At 43.5% G+C, this 5732-nt stretch overlaps 1 non-coding gene across 1 annotated transcript; it reads right to left on the bottom strand.

Annotated features, from left to right (window-relative positions):
* Window positions 1-902: 902 nt before the first annotated feature.
* TRNAK-CUU (transfer RNA lysine (anticodon CUU)) lies at window positions 903-975 on the bottom strand. Its single transcript has one exon. It is a non-coding gene; the product is annotated as a tRNA-Lys (tRNA).
* Between the last annotated feature and the right edge of the window lie 4757 nt (window positions 976-5732).

Genomic DNA, 5732 nt, shown 5'->3' on the forward strand with positions numbered 1-5732 from the left:
AGGACAGATTTGGGTCTCTGGCTATAAATTCTTCAATTCTAGCCTAAGTCAAAGGAATGTGATAAATTTAATACATAGCATAAGTTATTAACTGCAATGATGCATAAACCAGTGGCACTTTTAGAAATAGAAGTCTATACTGCTTCTGTTTTTCTGAAGAAATATAATTTTGTCTCATGCAGCTCTTGTAAACATTTTTTCTTGTCTGTCTTAATCCATGAAGAACTTGAAATTGATGTGTCCATAAATATCACAGAATCACAGAATCACAGAATCGTCTAGGTTGGAAAAGACCTTGAAGATCATCTAGTCCAACCATTAAGCTAACAATGACAGTTCCCAACTACACCATATCCCTCAGCGCTATGTTGACCCTACTCTTGAACACCTCCAGGGATGGGGACTCCACCACTGCCCTGGGCAGCCCATTCCAACGCCTAACAACCCGTTCTATAAAGAAATGCTTCCTAATATCTAGTCTAAACCTTCCCTGGCGCAACTTGAGGCCATTACCTTGTGGGGATTCGGAAGGAGTCCCTGCGAGAAAATGGACGTGTGAGCAATCCTGCATATGAGCAAGACTGGTAAAGCCTCAGCATCGGCAAGGATGTGACGAGATGACCCGGAAAGAATGAGGGAGAACCCAGGAAGTTAAACAACTTCAGGGTGTGGGTTTGGGCGGAGAAGGAAGTTTGTACAATGTCGATGTGGCAGCTTCCATCCAATCAGAAGAAAGCTTAAGGCGCATGTGCAAAGTTAACTGTCCAATCAGAAAGAATTATACCATGTGATTATATCATGTGATTCTCGGCTGCATTATAAAAGGCTTGCTCCACCATAATAAAATTGGCATTGCTTAATCACAGTGTGATCGTCCGCATGTCTGTATCTCCCGCATCTGGCGCCCAACGTGGGGCATGAACCCACGACCCTGGGATTAAGAGTCCCATGCTCTACCGACTGAGCTAGCCGGGCCATCGTTTACTGCCATTATTAACGAACCAAACAATTGAAACTTTTCCAATGCAATCAGAAATACCAGTTCAAGGGCTAACAGTTTTTACAGATGCTGGAAAAAGGTCAAGGCAAGCTGCATGCACCTGGTTAGAAGAAAACACATGGAAGTATCATATTATTCAGGGTCAAAAAGAAGACTCTTTACAAACATTAGAACTCCAAGCGGTTTTGTGGATGTTTTTATCCTGGCCAGATGTAGGATTAAATGTAGTATCTGACTCATTCTATGTAGTGGGAATAGTGAAGCGGATTGAACGTGGGCAGGTAAAGGAAGTAAAAAATGAATGCTTAGGGAAACTACTACAAAAGTTAATTCACACTCTTGATCAGAGAAAAGTTTTCTATTTTATTACTCATATCAGAAGTCACCAATCCAAGGAGGGGGTTAGGCTATGGGAATGACTTAGCCGATCAATTAGTTGCTCCAGCCTGGTCTGGACCTTCTCCAGATTTGTTTGCACAAGCTAGAGAATCTCACAACTTTTTTCATCAGCCAGCAAAAATGTTACATAGGCAATTCAAAATTCCTCTTGCAGATGCGAAAGGAATTGTAGCCTCCTGCCCGTCCTGTCAAGAAATAGGGTTTGGCCTCGGAACAGGGGTTAACCCACGGGGCCTGTCACCTTTGCAACTATGGCAAATGGATGTCACTCATATAGCAGAATTTGGTAGACTAAAATTTGTACATGTTGTTATTGATACCTTTTCTATGGCCATTTGGGCTACAGCCCAAACGGGAGAAACAGCAAAACATGTAGAAAAACATTTGTATAGTTCCTTCGCAGTGCTTGGGGTACCACGAGAAATTAAAACAGACAATGGTCCTGCATATCTTTCTAGTCGCTTTCAACGTTTTTGCATTTTATGGGGAATTAAGCACTACACAGGAATTCCACATTCTCCCACTGGACAAGCGATCATTGAACGTGCCCATCAAACTCTGAAGCAGTTGCTTCAAAAACAAAAAGGGGGAATGTCAGGAATGATGCCCGATGAACGTTTAAACAAAGCTTTATATGTCTTAAATTTTCTGCGACTTACAGGAACGCGTCAGGAACCTCCAATGATGATTCACAGTTTAGCATTAAAGGGTGATGCCGAACAGTCTATGGGCACACAGCAACCGTTGGTCATGTTCAAAGATTTAAGCACAGGCCAATGGGAGGGACCTGTTGAAGTACAATTATCTGGCAGAGGTTATATGTGTTTGCTTACAGATCATGGTTTGTGGTGGGTTCCATCTCGCTGGGTACGGCCTTGGAAAGGAGATCAAGTTTGTGATTCTAGGCCTTGTAATGGTTCTGACAGCGATTAATGCTCATCCAGCAAACATGTAGGCTTACTAGTCACTAGTGAAAGATGATGTAGCCTAGACAAAATGTAGTTATTAATAAGGATGAAATGATGTAAGAATGTGTGTATTCGACTTTCTTTGTTTAACAATATTAAGAATTAAGGTCTTAAGTGTTTAACCTTATTAGAAACTCCCTTGGTTTTCCCCCTTGAGTGGTGGCCAGACTCTGGGTGGAACCCAACAGGAGGATGAAATCAGATGTTTCTGCTCAAAGAAAATTGCCAGTTATTTTGGCCTGTTGATTTGGAGGCTGGACCTGCTTGCAGCGATTTTGGATGCCTCACCTACGGATGGACGCATCGCGTAGGATTTCCGGTTTGCGAGGAAGGGTACTCTAAATTCTCGCTGCATCCAGGGTTCCCCAGCAATTGCGGATCTGAATGTTAGTACCCCCATTATAGGATGGTTGAAGAAATTGTTAAAAGGAGTAATCATTGTAATTATTGTGATTATTGTGCTTGCTATTATTTTGCCATGTTTAATTTCTTGTGTTAGACAATAGCTGCGAAAAGGCTTACAAGGAGTTTGGATTGCTCAAAAACAAAAAGAGGGATATGTGGGGATTCGGAAGGAGTCCCTGCGAGAAAATGGACGTGTGAGCAATCCTGCATATGAGCAAGACTGGTAAAGCCTCAGCATCGGCAAGGATGTGACGAGATGACCCAGAAAGAATGAGGAAGAACCCAGGAAGTTAAACAACTTCAGGGTGTGGGTTTGGGCGGAGAAGAAGTTTGTACAATGTCGATGTGGCAGCTTCCATCCAATCAGAAGAAAGCTTAAGGCGCACGTGCAAAACTAACTGTCCAATCAGAAAGAATTATACCATGTGATTCTCAGCTGCATTATAAAAGGCTTGCTCCACCATAATAAAATTGGCATTGCTTAATCACAGTGTGATCGTCTGCATGTCTGTATCTCCCACATTACCTCTTGTCCTATCACTTATTACTTGGTTAAAGAGGCTCATCCCCAGTTCTCTGCAACCTCCTTTCAGGTAGTTGTAGAGGGCAATGAGGTCTCCCCTCAGCCTCCTCTTCTCCAGACTAAACAACCCCAGTTCCCTCAGCCGCTCCTCTTACAACATGTGCTCCAGACCCTTCACCAGCGTTGTTGCCCTTCTTTGAACACGCTCGAGTCATTCAATGTCCTTTTTGTAGTGAGGGGCCCAAAACTGAACACAGGAATCGAGGTGCGGCCTCACCAGTGCCGAGTACAGGGGTAAGATCCCTTCCCTGTCCCTGCTGGCCACGCTATTTCTGATGCAAGCCAGGATACCATTGGCCTTCTTGGCCACCTGGGCACACTGCTGGCTCATGTTCAGCCAGCTGTCAATCAACACCCCCAGGTCCCTCTCTGACTGGCAGCTCTCCAGCCACTCCTCCCCAAGCCTGTAGGGCTGCTGGGGGTTGTTGTGGCTGAAGTGCAGCACCCAGCATTTGGCCTTATTGAAACTCCTCCAGTTGGCCTTAGCCCATCACTCCAGCCTGTCCAGATCTCTCTGCAGAGCCTCCCTACCCTCGAGCAGATCAACACTCCCACCCAACTTGGTGTCATCTGCAAACTTACTGAGGGTGCACTCGATCCCCTCATCTAGATCATCAATAAAGATGTTAAACAGGAGTGGCCCCAAAACCAAGCCCCGGGGAACACCACTCGTGACCGGCCGCCAACCAGATTTAACTCCATTCACCACAACTCTTTGGGCCCGGCCATCCAGCCAGTTTTTTACCCAGCGAAGCGTGTGCCCATCCAAGCCGCGAGCAGCCAGTTTCTCCAGGAGAATGCTGTGGGAAACGGTGTCAAAGGCCTTACTGAAGTCAAGGTAAACAACATCCACAGCCTTTCCCTCATCCAATAAGCAGGTCGCCCTGTCATAGAAGGAGATCAGGTTTTTCAAGCAGGACCTGCCTTTCATAAACCCATGCTGACTGGACAATATAATCTTCTGTTACTTTTATAGTGCAGTAAGAATTTTTATTTGGATTAGTTTCCTTTCAAAATTAGTACTTAATTTATAAAAGCGTAAAGAATTTATTTATGCATACACGTGTCAATAAAGCATCACTGACTATAAACAGAAAGTGTCTGTTCCTGCCATGAACTGTTTACGAAAGACTAATATAGAATTACAGGCTGTGTGCAAAGAAATCAAGAAAGATTGGGGGAGCAAGGAACATTGCTGGCCTGTGGATGTGCTAAACAAAAATAGATACAGCAACCCATTGACTTTATAAGACTGAAAATACTTGGGTTTGTTTCTCCTACAGACTGGTTAGTTATTGTGTGCTCTGTACTTTCCATATCAGCCTCTTTTACCTCTGTTTTTGTGGGGACCCATAGTATGGACCTCTGATGGAATCTGTGGTTCCTACATATGATTTTACCATAGGTATAACTGTCTCCTCTCATACTTCAGGTTTGTTGCTTTAGGGATATCATTTTCTAACCCTCCTAACTGGCATTGTTTATGAGCACAGGTTACACTTCCCTGTTTAGTTAATAGGTTATAGTTTTTAATAATTACTAAGGGTTTAGGATTAGGCAGTTTACTATGCTTGCCAATATGTTTTGTTTTTCAGATATTGTCTTAGGCAACATTCACTTAAATGTCCCTATTTAAAAAAATAAAGGATCACTGGGCCACCCTACACGTCTGTATTTGGAGGAAGGTCTGTGATGGAGACGTTATATTTTTTACTCCTTAAACTGATATAACTAGAAAAAAAAAATAGAGTAGCTCTCCATCACATAAACAAGTTTTGGGAATTCTGATACATGAAACAGCCATATCTCTCCACAGTTTGTATTTCTTTAATATCAGCAAAAAAACAATTGCTATACATTGCATTTTGCATCATGATATCCTCAGAAATTGGCTAGAAAGTTGCATATATCATTATTGCCAGGTATCTGTGTTCTCTTTGCAACTATTTGAATGAATAACTGTGGTGGTTTAGTCCCTGCCAGGGTCTGAGACCACGCGGCCGCTGCCCCTCCCCCACAAAGGGAGTGAAATACAAAGCCCTGGGGCTGAGATAAGGAAAGGTTTAATACAACAGTGCAACAGCAACACAACAAACAACAACAATAACAATAACAGTGATAACAATGAACAGAGCAAAATATCTAGCAATACAGCAGTGAGAACAGAGCAAAACCCACAGTACACGCGGTAACCAACTGTCCCGCTTCGGCGCCAGGATGTGACGTCCGCATGGTATCTGAATAACCCGGCTAGAGCTGCCCCGCTACTGCTGGGGAAACTTAACCCCATCCTGGCTAAACCAGGACATAATCCACCCCTTTATTCTATACCATGTGCGTCACATCCAGCTGCTATTTAGCAGTTAGCATTAACAAA

The sequence above is a fragment of the Strix aluco genome, chromosome W, assembly GCF_031877795.1.
Source record: "Strix aluco isolate bStrAlu1 chromosome W, bStrAlu1.hap1, whole genome shotgun sequence".
Lineage (NCBI taxonomy): Eukaryota > Metazoa > Chordata > Aves > Strigiformes > Strigidae > Strix > Strix aluco.